The following is a 20,512-nucleotide window of genomic DNA, read 5'->3' as shown; positions in this document are numbered from 1 at the left end:
CAGCATTCAAATTTATTCTATTCGAAGTTCAAATTTCAGAAGATGGATATTTATTCTATTCTATAGTTTTTTCTATTCTCTTATTTTATTTTCTATTCTATTTTTTTCCATTCCATTCTATTCTATTCCTTTATTTTCTATTCTCTTTTATTCTATTCTGTTATTTTTATTATATTCTGTTCTGTTTTACTTATAGTAATAATATTTATTCTTTATTCTATTCTGTTTTATTGTATTCTTTCAAAATTTTAATTTTGGAAGGCGGCTATATTCTAACACAAATACACACAGTCTTTGAAGGAAATCAGCAATATTCAGCAATATGTTTATATTTTGAATTTGTTTTCGAATTCAAATTTGTTTTCGAATTTGATTTTGTTTTTGCATTCAAATTTGTTTTTAAATTAAAATTTGTTTTCAAATTTTATTTTGTTTTGTAATTCAAAATTGATTAAAATTTTGTCCAAAATGTAATTTCATTTTTTTGTATTCATTTAAATTCGTTAATGTTGTAATTGAAATGTGGATACATCCGAATTTTCAAATAATGTGGTATGCATATATTGTAATTTAAACTGTCTATAGCTCTGAAACTACTGGGTTTTTTAACCTTTGTTGTTCACTCTAGGTATCCTTTGCTTAAAGCAGAACTTAACAGTATCTGAGCACCACAAGCTGAAAAAATTATTTAATTCATTTTTAACATTCATAGCAAACTCAACCATCCATCCATGTCTCCATGCTTTATTTTGTTGAGAAATCACTTTGACTACCCCCCTTCCTTTTAGCATTTCTAGATGTGACCATCTTGAGTAAAGGAATATGATTCATGTAACATCTACCCATAGCTCAGGCATGCAGGCGGGTATGCTCAGTTGAGAAAGTCCCTCTTCCCACCTCCAGATGAAGGAAAGAAATGCCCATGAAGACTCCTGGGAAGTATGACATAATTTTGGCCTAGGCCAGAAACCATGAAGCAGCTGAAGAAATGTAAAAGAAAAAGTATAAAATGGTTAAATAAAATATACTTTGCTATGTATTTACTAGCATGAGGATTAAAATAGTCAATGTTGATTGAGAGAGTTTAGTTCCACTTTGAGTACACTTTTCTTCATATTCTCAGTCTGCATGCATCAGCACACTTTAATTCTTAAAGTGGTTCCTAAGGAGACACAATGTATTTTCTGCAGTAGGCTCGGATCACACCCCTTCAGCTTCTGACTTGGAGATCTGACTTGTGAGACCCAAAGTCACAGGACATGTGAAATGGCATGTATCTCTTTGAGAACTCTTCCAATTGACACTACTAAAGTTGCAGTGACTTCAGAAAAGGTTCCTGCACTACTTTGATCAGACTTTGATATGGCATTGGTGCCAGAGAGTGTAAAAGTAGTATCACAGTCACTTCAATATACCAAAGTCAGACTCCAAAGTTGCACTGAAAATTGCACAACTTTGGAGTCGGCTAGTGTGAACCAAGCCTTAAGGTAAAAAATGTCACAGTAGCAACATTGCTCCCTCACCCTCCTAAATACTTACCTAAGCCCTCATTTGATCCAGCGCTGTGCCCATCTGTAGCAGCTCTCTCCTCTCTCTCTGCATTCACAGGACAGTGCGGCAACAGCGGAAGCCATTAGCTCCTGATTCTGTCAATCAAATCCTGTAAGCATAGAACAGGGGCAAGGTGGGACACAGCCACTCTGTGTGTGTCTGTGGACACCCCATCCTGGCTTGAGATTGCTATATGGTCAGACAAAATAGAGGAGAGGGCCAGAGTCGGGGGACCCAAAAAAAGGAGGTCCAGGGTTACTCTGTGCAATTCCATTACACAAAGCAGGTAAGTGTATCATGATTATTATATTAGAAAACAAAATTAACCCTTACAACCGTTTTATCTGTGACTTGGCTCAATTTGAAAACATAGCTTACTGGAACAAAGCAAGATGCAAAATACAAGATTGCAAGCAATCAGTCCCTAGTGATCCTGAGCAACAGTGAGTTAGAGGCAAAAAATGCACAGCCATTATAAATAAGTATGTCATAAGTAGGTGGGAAATCACTGCTTCTTGGCATAGTCACCAATTACGACCCTCGCATCTGCGTCAAGATGATTCATAAGCTAAGCATGAATCTCTTTAGTATTGAATCAAAAGTCTTTATAATGCAGTGTTCTGAGCCCAGTGACAGTATTAACTATTAGCACAGTCACCCCCTGTAACATGCAATACATAACAGAGTATACCCATAAGATTCCTGGCACTTATCTCTTGGTAAATGAAGCTATTTTCAGCTCTCCGCACATTAATCTCTGCAAGGTACTGCTACCAATACCCTGGACATATTGGGTTTCGTATAAAGATTTATTGACAATGAAAGAGCGGATTAAGTCTGCTGTAAAAACATATGAAACAGTTCTTAGCTTTGATCACAGCCACATATCACCGGTTGTCAGACACTCTCCTGGTAAATTGTAATGTTAATAGAGCAGCAGCATAAAAAGCCATGTTTTGTGGTCATTTATCTACGTTCACATCCCATAATTCCAATGATTTATAGCAAGATGGCCAGTGGGTAATGAACATGAGGTCATGTAACATGAGCATTATCCACTAAAGATTTAATGAAAAGGAAAATCAAAACAACAAACACTAATTTAAGGTAAATTTGATCACCAAGTGTGTACATTGCTATGTAATGCTCCAGCCAATAAATATATAAAACCATAGCTAAACAGAACTGGGGTTTTCAGCCTTCTTAAATAAAGTAAGGAACAGCTTATCTTGGGGGTTAGGACTCAAGGCACACAGCTACATACACAGATGCAAAATATATAATGCACTTTGACCTGCCAAAAGATCTATATTTCTGTCCACCCATTCCTAAATTGTAGGCAGCCCCTCACACAACAAAGCCAGGCAGATGTCACCACTTAATAATACAGTGGTGTGCTCTCTCCACCCCCAGGTTAGTGCATGGTTCTCACTTAGAATTTGCGACAAACCTGTGTATTTCAATCCTCAAAATTCTGAAACAATGTAATTTCCCCTCACTCCTATCATGTGCAGTGCACAATCATAAAACCTTCTTTAAAAGCCTGGTGGCACAGAGAGGAGTTATTTGAAAAGAAAAACTCAGGTTTAATGGTAACATTTGAGGGAGTTATTATTCTTTGGTTCTTTCTAAAGTGGACCTGGCTTGGTAAGTTGTAAAACAGCAGCATTTGGTATCATGCATAGAACAAAAGATGAAACTATTACTTCTATTTTCAGATCCCTTATTCCTACCAGGATAAGGTTATGAAGTTCTAGGATTGCTATTACCAAAATATCACCTGTTCTAATTAGTTAATATGTAGAGGCCTGCTCCGTCTATAGCCTCCCTGACCTGCTCCCCCCATAGTCTCAGTGGTCTCTTTCCTTGATTGTCTCAGTGGCCTGCTCCCACTATAGTCTCAGTGGCCTGCTTCCTCCATAGTCTCAGTGGTCTTTTCCCTTGATTGTCTCAGTGGCCTGCTCCCACTATAGTCTCAGTGGCCTGCTTCCTCCATAGTCTCAGTGGCCTGCTCCCTCCATATTTCCATAGTTTCAGTGGCCTGCTCCATCCATGGTCTCAGTGACCTGCTCCCTTCATTGTCTCAGTGGCCTGCTCCCTCCATAGTCTCAGTGATCTGCTCCCTCCATAGTCTCATTGGCATGCTCTCTTCATTGTCTCAGTGGCTTGCTTCCTCCATAGTCTCAGTGTCCTGTTCCCTCCATATTTTCAGTGGCCTGCTCCTTCCATAGTCTCAGTGGCCTGCTCCCTTCATTGTCTCAGTGGCCTGCTCCCTCCATAGTCTCAGCGGCCTGCTAAATGACCACAAAACATGGCTTTTTAGGCTGCTGCTCTATTAACATTACAATTTACCAGGAGAGTGTCTGACAATTGGTGATATGTGGCTGTGATCAAAGCCAAGAACTGTTTCATATGTTTTTACAGCAGACTTAATCCGCTTTTTCATTGTCAATAAATCTTTATACGAAACCCTATATGTCCAGGGTATTGGTAGCAGTACCTTGCAGAGATTAATGTGCAGGGAGCTGAAAATAGCTTCATTTACCAAGAGATAAGTGCCAGGAATCTTATGGATATGCTCCATTATGTATTGCATGTTACAGGGGATGGCTCTGCTCCATAGTCTCAGTGGCTTGCTCCCTCCATAGTCTCAGTGGCCTGCTCCCTCTATAGTCTCAGTGGCTTGCTCCCACCATACTATCAGTAGCCTGCTCCCTTCATTGTCTCAGTGGCCGGCTCCCTCCATAGACTCATTGTCCTGCTGCCTCCATAGTCTCAGTTAACCTGCTCCCTCCATAGTCTCAGGGGCCTGCTCCCTTCATTGTCTCAGGGGCCTGCTCCCTCCATAGTCTCAGTGGCCTGCTACCTTCATTGTCTCAGGGGCCTGCTCCCTCCATAGTCTCAGTGGCCTGCTTCCTCCATAGTCTTAGTGAGTAGTATCTTTGATCTCTAAGCTAGAAAAATGGAGACCTGCCAGCAAATCTTGATCATATATGAGGTGCATGATCTATGAGGAGGGTATGGTCCACAATTTTATTCAACCCCAAAAGTAACTCTTCTGTAAGTTTTATTCCTTATATTTTGAATACTGTTTGCTTGTGCATGTCTTACTTTAAATTTCTGTTTTTGTAGCTTTCTGAAACCTTTTCTATGTCCACCTAGGGATTTTAGAATATGTAAACCCAACAGTTCATACTCCTGATATGTGCCTGCTATATCCTGTATTTGTATGAAAATGTATCCTGTACTCATTGTATTGCTTACTTTGTGTGAAATCCCTGGTGTTCCTGCCAGTCCCTCTACTTTCCTATTATAAACTGACCACGCTAGGCACGAGAGCACAGCATGGTCAGTTTTTTGGATGTGCTGGGAGCTAATCCAATGGTCAGGCTTGTGCTGACACCCCCCCTTCCCTGTACATCCATTCACTGGGAAGATCAAAATGCTGCTGCTGCATCTCCTCCCCTAGCCACTTATGCATTTGAAAAAAGAGGGTATGTGATCACTCATAAGAAAGGGGGAAAAGTTATTTACAATGTGTTTTTTTATACATATACATAAATATTTTGTCTTTCATTTCTATTTTAAACTATTTTAAACTTACAACATTTTACAAGGTGAGAGTTCACATATACCTTGGCGCTGACCACACGCGAATATGCGGCCTCACTGGACTGGGCTTATTTGCGTACCTGTCTTTGTGCAGGGAGCACGCCGCACAGTGCACTACCAGCACAGAGACCAGGATTTCACTGAGAACCCAGGGTTCCTGTAATAACAATCAGCAAAACTTTTTTGTTTGTTTTGGATAGAGTACAGAGCGATTAGAACCCCTGTCAGGTTTTATTGCTGTCTGTGACCCTGTAGGGAAGATTTACTCTCTCTATTTGTCATGTTTACCATTATCATTAAAAGTGGAAGTAAAAGAAAAATTTCAAATTTTGGATTGTCCCCAAAAGTAATAGAGGTGAATCTTCCAATGGGGACACTAGTTCTGGTGACCTGGGGGTCCCCAAGGAATTCCCTTAATTTGCAGGGATTTCCTCACACTTTCTGTTTGGTTATAGGATGGGAAGTGAAGGAAAATCTCCCCAATAGGACAAAAATGGTGAAAAAAATCTGACGGGCTATAACCCTCCATTGCTCTATCCAAAATGAAAAAAAAAGTTTTGCTTATAGTTCTATTTTAATTATAAAATGAATAAGCTGGGTTTTTTTTAAATTGCTCTAAAGAAAGCACAAATCTGACAAGCCCGTTGTGTGTAGTTGTATTGTTTCATCTGTGCTCACAAGTTTGGCTTTAAGTCACTGCAAGCCTGTGTGAGATTGCATTGCATGGCTGTGCCCTCAAATTCCTGATTTAGCTAATCTGCAACTGCTATTGAGAACAATGAGTGTTCAGTGAAAGCTTGACTGCCTGCCTGTGGGAGAGCAAAGTGTCACAATTAAAGGTGTTAGAAACAAAGTTTCCTCAAGTCTGTAATTTTTGGGTGGTGGCAGTGTGGACATTAGTTTGTATATGTTATTTTTCTGTGGCATATCTTGTATCCAGATTGGGGAACTGTAGAGTTCCTGTAATAATTGTCCGATATGCTGGTATATTTATGGGGACATACAACGGATGGCGATACCCCTGCTCATCATCAGTCCTCCCATTCCTGTACTCCCCAGGACCCTGCCAATCCTTGTTGTGACCATCTCAGTCTTCTAGAGTACAACTAATGCTAAAACATATCTATGCATACTAAATGTATATTCCTGTATCTCTGGATTTACTTAATATTTTGGTATGCAATTTTTATTGAAGATAACCACAGCATATGCATTTTCCCATTGTACATTCAGGGAAAATCAAAATAGTTAAAACAGTAATTTTCTGATGGCAATTCCCTTAAGAACTAACTTCTCCAAATTCAGACAAGCATTAATTCAGACAAATATTATCGAGACGTGCAGCAAATTCAGGTGGTTCTTATTATTGCCAGTTTAAGAACCTGTCACTATGGCAGCGACACATTACTGCCAGTGATTGATTAGAAAACTGACAATATGTAAGTCTAGGTCTGAGCTGGCATACAGAGGTACACCAGTATTCACAGTGGGGCATGGCACAGATTTCCCTCCCGGTCAAAAGCTTAAAGTGGTTGTAAACCTTTACATATACCCAGTGAAGTGACTGGCCTCAAGTGATACACAGGTGATACACAGAGATGAAACAAATCCTCCTACATAGGTTGTACCTGTTTATCTATAGCTGTTTTCCCCCCACATCCATTCAAAGTGCAGAACTTACACAAGATCTCTCAGCTCTAAAGAGCAGGGGGAGGAAAACAGAAGTTACCTCAGTAAGGAGAGTTCTGAGAGCTGATTGGAGGAAAAGCACATGCCCCCATCACACAACACACAGGAACAGAGCTGAGGCTGTCAATCAGCTGGAGCTCCCTCCCCTGTCACCATTTTTCTCTTGGCTTCTGGAAAACATTTTAGAAGTGACTCATGCTTATAGCAGAGGAATGGGGCAGTGGACAGAAATTACACTTGCTCTGGATTGCGAGAAGCACACACTATAGAGGGACATGTTTTGTTCATCTTTCATGGTTTACAACCACTTAAATATAAGCAAAAGGGTCAAGGAAACAGATGAAGGCACTGATCAAATTTGAAAAATGATTTGTCACTGGGTATGCAGATCCTGATGGGGAGCTTAGTTCCTTCATCAGGTCCGCTTCACTTTTGATTGACAGTACACTGTAGTGAGTGGATTTGAAGACCACTATTGCCATGTGCTGTCACTAAAGAGTAAAACAGACTTGATGGGAATCTAGTTTCTCAGTTCCCCACCAAGCTCCATCCATTCCTAGTAAGAAAACTTCTCAGTTTTAATTGCATCATGACAGGTTTGCTTTAGGAAGCAATCAAGGGCAGGTAGGGGCAGTCAAAATTCATCTGCCCGAGTCACCACTGCTCTAATACCACTGATTGAATAGTACTTTTAGCCGTTGACTTTTTAAGAATAGTCAAATTATACACATCACTAACAGCACTGTTTAGCATGCTTAGACCACAAATTTTGCCAAAAAAGTAGTGCATTTGATGGAGTTGATCATGTAGCTACCACTAGATTCATATGCTTAGGGAACGTAAGGGTTCACTTTAATGCAGAAGTAGATGAAGAGGATTTTCAATATGTTTATAGAATAATTCTACCTGCAAACACGACATTGTGACGAGGAGCAGGAAAAACATTGGAGAGCCCGTTAAGATGCGATAACAGTTGGAAGTGGTACATCATTCTGCCAGGCCGAACACTGAGATCAGAATGAAGGGCAAGAAACAGCCATTCAATTCATTATCAGACAGAAAGTCAGATAAAAGGAGGAACATTTATTACAGTGTTAAGTGCACATGCAAAAAGGACAACATGGCAATAATGAAAGAAATATTCACCTTCAGCATTATAAGGAAACTGTTTTTATTTGTATCTTTCTATTTATTGGGGCAAATTGTCTCAAAGGACTCAAAGGGTAGCCCTGCACTAGGTGCACACAGTGCCCAGATTATGATATGGTGTTTGCTCAGGTAAAAGACTCTTTTTTCCCTGGTAGAGCTCCACATGCCTGAATCCAAGATGGGATTCTTAGTACATTAGTTTGTATTGCTGGAGCCAGTAAAAGACAACCTTCCACATAAAATTGAATGGACGTGATGGCCAGGAGTAGTAACTTCTTAAGGTGACATACCCCAGGAGGAAAGACTTTTGTTGTAATTTTGAAGAATAAGTACGGGTAAGAAGCCAAGCAACAATTTTTTTGCAGAGTGCAGAGTTATCTGTGTGTTTCTGTCTTCAAACTGTACTTTAAAGGTAAAAGGCTTGCCAGATAATTATGACCCATTATAAAAAATGAGTCATAAAATGCCATTCACAATAGGTTATGCACGGAAGGACATCCAGGGTCTTTACTCTCCAACAAGCATGCACAGGTCAGTACAATGCTCCCCAATGCCTCTCCTCTCATCCATTTCCCTTCGGTGGAGCACCTGTATCAAAACATAAATAAATCCATAGCATAGTATATACTGTATAAACAAAATGTTGTCAATCACATAAAAAATTGACTCACAAAGCTACAACCCAACCACCACTTTCTTTCAGTATTATGGATAGATAAAAGATTCATCAAATATTAAAGTGGTAGCACACTGCTAGCTCATGTGTACCACAGGTAAGCTTATAATAAAGTTTAGTTGTTGTAGAAGAAATATTTCATAAATGTGTGCCCTGCACTCTGAACACATGCATACTGTCTCTTCAGAGCTCTGTGCCACCGCCATTACTCCTGTGTGCATGCGCGAAAGTGATGTCAGTGTGGCTTGGCCATTTAAACTGTTGGAGCCCGCATAACCGGAAGGAATGAGTGGGTGAAGATGGTAGCCCTGTCAGCGATGACAGCGTGCTGCTGGATGGCTTTGTTTTAAGGTAGTGAGTATGCAATGCATATAAGCACATTATGATAATGACTTGCAGGGGGAACATTTTTTTTTGAGGGGGGAAGTTTATTTCCACTTTCATGGCCTGCTCATACTAAGCAAGTCAAAGGCAGATTATTTCCATAAATTCTTCCAGATATTGCTCTCCTTTTCTCTGGAGCTTTCCTCATGTATACGGGATCAAAAATCTACAAAGCAGCACATCGAGGCAGCACAGTGGCTAAATGGTTAGCACTTCCGCCTGGCAGTACTCAGGTCGTTGGTTCGAATCCCAACCACACAACCACCTGCCTGGAGTTTGCATGTTCTCCCTGTGCCTGTGTGGGTTTCCTCTGGGTACTCCAGTTTCCTCCCACACTCCAAAGACATGCTGGTAGGTTAATTGGCTCCTGTCTAAATTGGCCCTAGTACATGTATGTATGAATGTGTGTTAGGAACCTGAGAGTGTATGCCCCTTGAGGGTTAGGGACTGATGTGAATGTACAATATATATGTAAAGCGCTGCATAAATTGACAGCGCTATATAAGTACCTGAAATAAATAAATAATAAAGCACTGCTGATCACTAAACAGGCCTGAAACAGTTGCATTCAGTTTGGAAAAAGTGGTTCTATATTATCAGACTTTATTTATATTATACACCATGATGTACAGTTTGCCACTGGTGCAAAATTTATTGATTTTCATGACTCTGATTCACATGATTGAATGAATCATGTGAATACCTTCTGTTATATGCAAGTTCTGGTGTGTTATTCACAAAAAAGCCAAAAAATGTAAAACATTCCTTGTACTATGACAAACTGGGGGCATTCTATATACAATGCGTAACCCTGAAATTTCATTTACTGCTTATGTGATTTGCTCAATGTGTTTCCCAGGCATCTGCACAGAGATGGAAGTAAGGTTAGAGGCGTTCCCAGCTATAAAAGTTTCATTTTTCTGAATGTTTCTAAGACCCTTTAAAGGATGCAAACGGAACGCCTTTTCTTCTAACAATGTTGCCAGTGCTTTGGTGGTATTGATAAAGGCAAGTTCTCCTATTCACAGTCAGTTTAAAAAAAGGGAATAGTAAACCACTTTTAAAAAAAAATTCTGAACAGAGAAAGACAAGATTCAACATTAAAATTTACTTTATATCATTCAAATATAGAAAATTCTTTTTCAACAAACTGGAGTCTCATTTTAAAAATAAAATTTTATTAAGCTCTAAAGGATAAGTTCATCTTTGGAACGTGTTACATGTTCCACCTGTATTTAGGGTGGAACATGTAACATGTTCCAGATCCTGCCTGCTATCCATCTGATCCCCCCTCCAGTGGAGGATCTTCTTGCACCCGCTGTCACAATAAAAAAAACATCATGGCAATGCGGGGTTCTGTAAATGAATAAACTACATCTATCTTCGCCTCTGTGGCCGATGACTTGGATGCTGGTGAGCGCTCTCGTAGTTCCTTGATTCTTCCTACCATTCAGTAACTGCCTGCCCAAATGCAGACAGTGTACTGAGAGTCTTCAGGTGTCTAGCATTGCACCCATGATTCGCTGATTGCGCGTACAGGCTGCAGAGTAAAAAAAAAAATGTAATTGTTTTACCTGCAAAAAGATGTGCATTTATTATTTTTTGTAAAAGGTGAACTTAGCCTTTAATTTTGATTGTTTACTACATATTTCTGTGATCTGAGGTTATTTAAATATTCTCTGTTGAGAACTTTTCAGTTTTTTCATAGGCAGTGCAATAGGAATAAACAAAATTGAAAGTTTTTATGAAATTTCAGCAAAAATTGGCAATATGCAGTGAAGTCAATGGGGAAGGCTAAGTGAAGGTGACTATTAAAGGTGCAGTTGTCATTCAATAGCTTCTGGGGGGTTTTATCACGACTACCTATCCTGGATCTGTGCTTGTGTCAAAAATGGCCCCTGACTGGCCTCACTGTTTTATTTTTTTTTCTCATAGAAGAAAAAAAAAACAGTATGACAAAAAAAAGCAACAGAACGTTGATATTAATCAAATATATATATGGAGGTTTTCTATTTGTTTGGGTTTTTATTTCCTTGGTTGAACTAAATGAACTGACATCATTTTTAAACCTGACTATGTACCTGTGTAACTTTGTAAATACAAAAAGAAAGAAGCAGATACAAAGAACATTAAATGAATCAAACTAAAATACACGACAAAAACAAAATACACCCCTCAAAAGCAGCTAAACTGAGAGTTTCCAATTTGGCAAAATTTTATTGATTGTGAAAACAGTAATTTTTCGGTGAAATTAAATTTGCCATAATCACCCTGTCCATTCCAAGTTGGCAGTCCTGGTAGGTAGCATAGGTAAAGCACCCACAGATGATATAATTAGCATGTCTTTCCTGCTAAGATGACAGAGTTATGTTGCTGCCCAAATCAATATGCACACATTGGTTCTTTTACTGACATCTGGCTGTAATAATGTACACATCAATGGAAGATTAGTGTCTTGGTTCCTTCTGTTTAAATATCAGATATGTTTTGCAGAAAGCTGTCCAGTGTCTGAGCTATTGCTCTTGCTGTATTGCAGACAGGGGCGGACTGACCATTTGGAAACTCTGGCACTGCCTGAGGGCCCAGGGTCAGTAGGGGGCCCCATGAGATGCCCCTGGTACCTTTTTCATAGGCTTTTTTGAGCTTGGGCAAGGACACAGGGGCCCCATGATCCCCTATTGCCCGGGGGCCCCATGAGTTGTCAGTCTGCCCCTGATTGCAGATGAATATTCAACATGGCTACACCTAGGGAAAGTTCATTGTGCTGTTCATTTGCACAGTAAAGGACTCAGTAGAAACATGTTACTTCTATTTGAATGCTATTTAGTGCCAGATAGCATTTTAATGGACTTTTCTGGCTTGTGTACGTAAAGGCAAAATCACCTTATCACAAAGTTACATATGCACACATACATTTTTGTATACAATAAAATCACTGGGAAGATTAAAGTGATACAAAAGCTTCAATTATTTTTTCATCAAAATAATAAACATGTCATACTTACCTGCTGTGTTCAATGGTTTTGCATAGAGCAGCCCCCATCCTCCTCTTCTAAGGTCCCCCCTCCAGCAATTCTGGCTTCTCTCCCCCACTGAGTACCCACCATAGAAAGCTGCTTCCTATGGGGGAACTCGAGCAAGCTCTCTGCCGTGCCAGGCTGTTTGGACCTCTTCAGACACAAAGCCCACCTCGGCCCTGCCCCTCACTCTCTGCTCACAGGTTTTGACTGACAGCAGCAGGAGCCAATGGCCTCCCCTGCCCTCATCCAAGCCTATGAAAGCTGGGAGAGGGGAGAAGAGCTGCTGCAGACATGCACAGTGCTGGACCGAGATTGAGATCAGGGGCAGCTACATGTAAAAGCTTTTTTTTACTTTAATGCAGAAAATACATTAGGGTAAAAAAACCTTTTACCTTTGCAACTACTTTAATACACATCTATCAGAGCCAAGTAGTGAGCACAGTATATCTTAAGACCATGATATCATTTGGTCTTCACTCCAGGCTTGTGCCTTTCACCAAAGCAATCCACACTCGCCTGGAACCCAAGGGTGGCTTGCGCCTATTATAACTTTTCCGCCATCCCTGCTATCAAACATAAATGTAAGGCTGAATTAAATTAGAATGTGTTATAAACACCATAATAGAGCATGGAAACAGTATTTTTAGGTATATTTATTTTGCACAGAATTTAACCCAAATTTGTAGACTGTATGCACACTTCAGTATACCTGGCAACCTAGGGCATATTGAAGTAGAATGCTTTGGCATAGGGCTGTGCCCTACTGTACATTTTTCAAGCCTGTTGGAGAGAATGAGTAATTAAGAGCATCCTCTAATGATCTCATAAAACTAATCCAAAAATGACACATCTTCTTTGTACATCTGGAGACCCTGCATGATGTGCTTCTTCCAATTCTCCCAATGATCTTCAGCTGTCTTGTATGAGCCTGAATTTCCTATTTGTTATGTTTCCTTACAAAAGAACTGATTTGCCTCCAAGCCTGCTTTCTCTCAAATTACACTGTAATATATGTATGTCTTAGTGTCTCTACTCAAATTATATTAGAATAACTACAAAACACAGAGGCACCTTGGCAGGGAATTCATCTCCTATATGTATTTGCAGATGGATCCACCTGAGTTTTTATTGGAAGTTAGAAATAAGCGTAACATGCAATGCTATATTTACCATACCTGGTCTCACTACTGCACCTGCAAGACCCCTTCACCACCATCACCACCATGCTCAAACCAACCTTGACCATTTTGGAATGGGCACACTTTTTGTAGTTTACTATAATGTCACTTGTGGGCAGTACTTAAGGAAGCAAGCTAAGGGGCTAGCTCTAAGCCTCAAGATTTAGAAACTGTGATTTTTTCCTTATTTTAAGGCACAGCGCCGGGTAAATGTTTTCGGTCTGTGCTGTGCTAGGGCTTGGAGTATAAGTGGAGGAGCAAAGTCCTTACACCCTGAATTGTATATTAAATGCAGGCATAATATAATAAAAAATGCTTAGGAAGAAAATGAAAGATGCAATGTTATACAGAAACCATATACTGTACAGTGTAATAGGAACATAGGCTGTATCCCATTTTAAACATTTTGAAACCTACTGAATGAAGTGGTCTGAATTACATAACATTATGCTTTACATTGCTGGTTGTCAAATACAAAAATCAGTTATATAATTGGTGTCAGTAGAAATGAACATAAACTATAGTTGCCAACATTTTAAAAATATTTGGAGTGATTCATGGAAGGAATTGAGAAGAAAAAAGCAATGGAGTACATGGGCTACCTGCCTTGACGGGATTGAGAAGAAAATGCAGTGTGAAGTATGCCACCCCCTGTGGGCTTGTGGGCATGATCAACAAAAGTGGGTTTGGCTTCAAGGTTTATGGCTTTTAATGAGCCACCTTTTCTGGCTTAGGCAAAAAAGTAACCATTACCATGTTTCAAGGCAACCTCCAGCATATGCATCCATGATAACCCCCAGCATGTATCACGGGCAACAATGATAACCTATACAGGTGTCAATGCAAGCAATGATAACCACCAGCAATTGTCTAAGCCATCAATGATAATCCCCAAAAAAACCCCCAAAGGTTCCAGATGAACCTGTGTCCTGCATTTCTGGAGGCCACTTTTTTTTGTAGATGCAACTGCGTGTATGAGCCCATCAATTCCAATAGCGCTTTGTTTTGATGCATACAAAGACTCTATGCATCTAAACACAGCATTTTAGACCTCCATGTGAATAAGCTATGGGTGTTACTTCAGGTTACATACACTCTGTAAACCCATATACTCTCCAGGCTGCCTATGCTGAAACCGATTTTCATACAATATTTGCTTGCAGATGATGTTAAATTGTATCTAACCCAAAACCTAAAATGGAATATATTTCAGCTTTCTATTCCTTGGTGTGGTGGCTGTATTAGTTTTCATTTTTTCAAGCTTCTGTTACTTTATTTTCACCTGGTTATCATGGAAATAATACACTTCCTGTTCCTGGGTGGCATGGTTTACACCCTAGACTGCTCTCCTGATACAAACTACAAACATTTCCATGTCTCTTCATCTCCATTAGATAGAGGGCAGGACAGTTGGTAATTTAACATAGCAGTGAAGGAAGATATTTTTTGGTACAGCTCACAGAACGTGACAAGGACACTGCATTTCAGGCATGATCAACAAGTTTTCTCTGTACTTTCTGAAAATGTTCTTAGTTTTTAAAAAAAAAAGGAACACCAATGCTTTCACTACATTTAAGGACTGTAAGCTGCAATTTATTAGATTTTTGTTTTTGGGTAACTTTGTTGTTAACTAACCTTTGTTTTTAACTAACCTTTAATAGCATTGCCTTCACTCTAAAGGTGTTAAAAATGTGTATACAAAATATTAGCCTTCAAAAATACACAACATGTATTTAAAATATGACTACCATGACAATTAAAATAAAGGTTGTAATAATAGTGGCAAATAAATACTTGTTGAAAGTTCCTATTATTTTCTTTTCAAAACATCCAGCCTAATTAGGGTTTAGCAAATGATTACACAATAAAAAAGGAACTGGGATAAAATTAGCTCAGAATAAGTTAAGTACTCCCATGTAACCTCAGATCTTTCAATACTGGCTAGATATGAATGCTACCAGTTCTGAAAACACACAACATTCAGATAAAACATTTATTAATCACTTTGTAGGAAAAATAATACCTAGTGGCAGTGGTGGCATTCAAGCCACAACAATCTAATTAGAGGAAATGTGATCATTCATATGAATCAATAGCTGCTAATGAAGCACAGTCATAGAATAACAAATTTGGATTAGGTCTATGGAAAGCCATTTTTTGGAGAGATTCAACCTCTTTAGTTGTCCTGATGACCACTGTCTCTGGTACAGAAAGTGATGAGAAATAAAAAATAATTGGGTTGTTACAGGAACAGGAAGTGAGGAGAAATCCTATAGCAGTAAAATCTTTTCCAGTGATAAAAGGCTAAGAGGGGAATTCTCCTCACTTTGTAAGAGTTTTCTCTCACCTAATTGTTGCATCTCTTGGACAAGAAAATTTCACCAATAAGACACAGACAGCAAAAAAAAAAAAAAATACTGAGAAGAGCGTTAACTCTTCTTACTGTATCTCATGGGCACTCAGGAAAAATGTCTCAAATCTTGTGCTGGACCTGGGTGCTCAGGTTCCAATGCCACGACCACCTGCAAGTGCTGTTTAAGGCTCTCTAGACTCCTTCTTGGCTCTGATGTGTCACATTGCACTAGCCAAGGGGGAGTCTGGAATAAATCTCTTTTCCTTGCTGCACTCAAGTTCTGTTGAGTTTAGGGAGGGAGAGGGCATTTGTCATAAGGCTTAGAGGGAGTTCTGTACTTGAGGTGTGGGGGAATATGTGCTTGGTAAAATAAGATATGTATTGGGAGAGAATATTTGGGATAGGATGCAGGATTTGGACTTGTGGGGGGAGGGGGGTATGTCACATGTGTAAGGAACTCCTGAACCCTGCACTGTATGCTTTATATACTCCAAGCCCTGTACTCTTGTGATACACATTACTCCTGCACTCTGTGGGTTACATACTCCCCACCCTTGCACTCTGTACATTACACCCCTCACACTGTGCATTACACAACCCTGACTCCCACATTCTTTGCTTTATGCGCCCTTGATCATTGCACTCTTGTGGTTCATCCCTGGACCCTGTATTGTGTGCATCACATGCTACTGACCCTACACACAGTGTGTTATACACCCCTGACACCTGCAAACAGTGTGTTACACACTCCTATCTCTTACACTCTGTGCATTACACACTCATGACCCCTGCAGTCTGTGAATTACACACTATTGTTGTTATGCACTTTGTGCATTACATACTCCTGACCCCTGCATTCTGTACATTTAGTACTCCTGAACCCTACATACTGTGCATTACATACTCCTGACTTCTGCACCCTGTTCCTTGCACACCCATGACAAAGTGTTAACTTTCTGTCTATTTTCATTAAGTAGAATGGCATATGTAATGGAGGAGACTTATTCTTAAACTCCAAGCAAAATATTGATACACTGTTTTATTAAACATGCTTTTCACCTCTGTACTGTATGTATCTCCCTACCTTACAATAGTGGGTAAAATGTAAGGCTGCCAGGAATAAGATGTATAAAATGCCCACAAGGAATGTAAAAATCACTTTGTGCCACTCATGTCTAATCAGACACAGTGCAAGCATGTCGGTCTGATTCCATAGTTCTATGTATATAACACAAAGAAGGATTACAGCTGATTACATACAGCAACCTTTATTGCCAATACACACATTCTCATACAGATATGATTCATCTCAGTCCTTACAGTTTAGGTTCCTAATTTTGCCTAGGGTGTTTAAACAGCAAAACAAAAAAGAAGCAAGGTAAAGCCTTGAACAGAAAGGTTCCCATGGTCACTGAAACATTTGTCAGAACTGAAATTAACAACAGTTCATTAATTTGCCCTAAATCTACCCTATGGTAGGATAACATTCAGCCTGCCATGTGATTTCTCAAAAAAAGGTTGTGGGCCACAAGGGCAGAAGTTTGGACTCTATAGTGCCCAGTACTTCAAATGTACTTTGGAGTCCTACTCAACTACTGTACATTAACTCTTAGCAGTGCAAAGATGGATATGAATCATATATCACATCATTTCTAATTAAAAGAAGAAAAAACATTCCAGACTGTAAAGGTCAGTACCTCTATAACAAACACTGTTAACATTCATAGATCATAGTCTGCATTGCTGAGATAAAATAATACCTGGAATTAAAATAATAACGTACTGAAGTATCTGAAGTAGCTGAAAGTTCGATCAGCAGCCAAAAGATCATAGTAAATTTGTCTCCTCCTCCCATGCTCGTTTTCAGGACTTTTCCAGAGCTTCCCCCATCCTCTGGAACTCTCTACCCCAATTTATCAGACTATCGCCTACTCTGCTCCCTTTTAGGCAATCTCTAAAAACCTATATCTTCAGGGAAGGCTATCCTGCCCTGAGCTAATAATAGAATTTTCTACTCTTCCAACCAGTCCATCCCCCACAGTTACTACCTTTTGTACCATTAGCCCCTCCCTCTTAGATTATAAGCTCCAAAGAGCAGGGCCCTCCTTTCCTTTATTGAACTGTATTGTTGCTGTATTGTCTCCCGTTATATTGTAAAGCGCTGAGCAAACTGTTGGCGCTATATAACTCCTGTATAATAATAATAATAATAGTAACCTAATTTTTAAACTCTGCTATTTTCTATCCTAGCCCCTTTTTGGGGGATTGTTTACATCATTCAAAAAAATTAGGAAACCTGACGCTGACTTAGTAGATGAAAAATAGTTCAAGCTTTTTTTTATATCCATCTAGACATAAAAGCATCTATCATATAAGAACATTGACACATTTCTGCCCCTACTTCAGGGCCTTAGACATAATCATTATGACTAAAGCCTTGAAGTTGGGGCAGAAACACGTCAATTTTCTTATATAATGGATGCTTTTATGTCTTGATGGATATCGAATAAAGCTTGAACTATTTTATTATCTACTAAGTCGGTGTCGGATTTCCTCATTTTCTGAAGCCTGTCTATGGTATGTACAGTGTATATCCTGGCGCAGACTACTGCAGTGGACATTAAAGTTTTTTCATTATTTACATTATTTACACCATAGCGCATGCAATAATGTACATTACAGGCCATGTTGCCACAACCCATAGTATATGCAGTATATGTGTGCTGGAATATGCTGCTATTCATTTTAAAATTTCAATTCTACACACCTGTCCTACAACCCACTACCATGTTCAGATGTGATTTTACAATGCATTGTGTTGTTTTATAAATCTTAGTACAGGTGTGTTTTTATTGTGTTGAGGGCCCACAAGGAACAGGCTGCCTTAGCCCAAATACTTTTTGAACAATCTCTAAACCAATCTCTAAACCAGTCCTACCCATGTTCAAGCCTTTTTTGCTCATCAGCAGCAGAGACCAAAATCATTATTTCCCCTTTGTTAATATTATCTTTTTTTATGATACATTGACATCTGATTTGATTTCAAGGAAAAAAGGCGATAAAGATACAGACAAACCTTTTTTGTTTATTTTTATAGCAAATACCCAACCATAATATAATAAAAACATGTCTGTCCGTGCATATCGTTTACTATGGAATATGAACCTCACACCCCAGAGCTATTCATGACGTTCTCTTCCATGTTAATCAGACAGTTTTCCAAACAGGCAGATTGCAAAGAACATAAATTATGTACAAAGCAAATTACAGAGGAAAAGCTGCAACTATAGGGCCAGTCTGTCCACAAAGATGGCAAAAGCAGCATAAGAGCTACATTATCTATTTAATGTGAAGCGCATTCAAGCAACTGATTGCATCTCTTAAGCATTATTCGGCGCCACAAATTACAACTAAAGTGTGTCCATCTTCGGGTACATTTCACTGGCAACCATTGTGTGAAGCAAGCTGATATTTAAAATATCTTCTTGAAGGCTGTGAAGCTATCACAAGACTTATTTATATTGTCTGCAATATTTAAATTTGTACATAGTGGTTTTTCTACAGTACAGATGTGTACATTCATAGGCCAGTGTACAGTGTACTAAATTGTTTTGTATATCAAAATCCAAAACTTTTTTATTAGCTTTTTATTACATCTGCAAGGTTTTTATTGTTAAATGTGATCTCAGTGGGGAGAATCACCCATTCTAAAACTTATGGAAAATAGCAGACAGGATAAAAGGGAAAGCTTCCAATGAGTACACTTATTGTGGTGACTAGGGATGAGCAGATCTACCTGGGTTCAGTTGAACAATTTTGCAAATTTTGCTCAAAGTTCACATTCTTTGTGGAAAACCCTATTAAATTCTATAAGGGCTGAATCTTGTTCTTCGATTTTAGCTATTTGCCCATATTTGATTAATGGGTGGGGGGGTTCAATTAATCCTGATTGAAATCCATAAATCCCAAATGTTGCGTCAAACCTCTTTGAAGTCTATGGGGTTTTAAGCTTGATAGCAAATTCTGCTAATTTTTAAAGTTAATAGGTAAAGTATTGTCCTAAAAGGTATGGGGAGTTGGGCACTGTCATTGGGAAAGTTTAACTAATCAAAAAATTAAAAGTAATACCACACAGCATGGAGAGGGTCCCTTTAATGCAACCTCAAGGATGCCATAGGGGATATATATCAATCCCAAAATAAAAAAAAAAGTAAAAAATCAAAACAAAAGAAACTAGTGTCTCCCCTTATACAGAATTGTCATATATTGCTAACACTTCCAACATGCACAGACAATATGGCTTCTGTGATCTGTGATTTTAGAAAGGAGTGTGGGTTAACTTTCAAATTATTGAAACTTCTGATTTAGTTGGCCAGGGGCAAACTGCATTAGAGGTTGTTATTTTTTTCTTTTTTCTTCCAAAAGATTGAAATCCACAAACTGCAAACCCATGGTAGCATCAAACCCAAACCCCATCCCAAGTAGTAACAGCTGTCTTATTGTTTTCCTCATTTAAAGTGAAAAGAACAGACAGCCTTGGTTTTGAAACTCAGCCTCTGTCCCACTTTCCTTCTCAGTTTTCCCTCTTTTAGGTGTGATTTAAAGTCCTCTAAACAAAGAACATTTTCAAAAGTGTTTTACCATGCTAAACCTCTCATCCAAGCTGTAAATCACCGCATTTGTTAATTTAAAAAAACCGTTAAAAGAAAAAGTAGTACTGGAAAAAAGAAATAGTTGGTTTACCTAATCATTATGTGCATATTAATTCTTAGTGTAATGTGGCAGGAAGATGGCATGCTCTGTGGTATAATACATTGTACAGTGGGGCAAAAAAGTATTTAGTCAGCCACCAATTGTGCAGGTTCTCCCACTTAAAAAGATGAGAGAGGCCTGTAATTGG

General features: G+C 39.1%; 1 long non-coding RNA gene across 2 annotated transcripts in view; it reads right to left on the bottom strand.

Moving 5' to 3' along the window:
* The window catches only part of LOC149456503 (uncharacterized), a 126,208-nt gene that overhangs the window by 77,007 nt on the left and 28,689 nt on the right, over positions 1-20,512 (bottom strand). Inside the window, exon 2 of one of the 2 annotated variants that reach the window (XR_016313865.1) lies at positions 7,921-8,589. The exons of the other annotated variant lie outside the window; for it this stretch is intronic. This is a non-coding gene — a long non-coding RNA (uncharacterized LOC149456503). Of the gene's footprint in view, positions 1-7,920; positions 8,590-20,512 lie in introns of those variants that run through there. 2 annotated transcript variants of the gene reach the window in all.

Source organism: Staurois parvus, unplaced genomic scaffold (assembly GCF_062004578.1).
Source record: "Staurois parvus isolate SC_StPar_1 unplaced genomic scaffold, SC_StPar_1.0 ptg000361l, whole genome shotgun sequence".
NCBI lineage: Eukaryota > Metazoa > Chordata > Amphibia > Anura > Ranidae > Staurois > Staurois parvus.
Note: the sequence above shows the minus strand (reverse complement) of the source record. Positions and strands in the feature narration are given on the sequence as shown.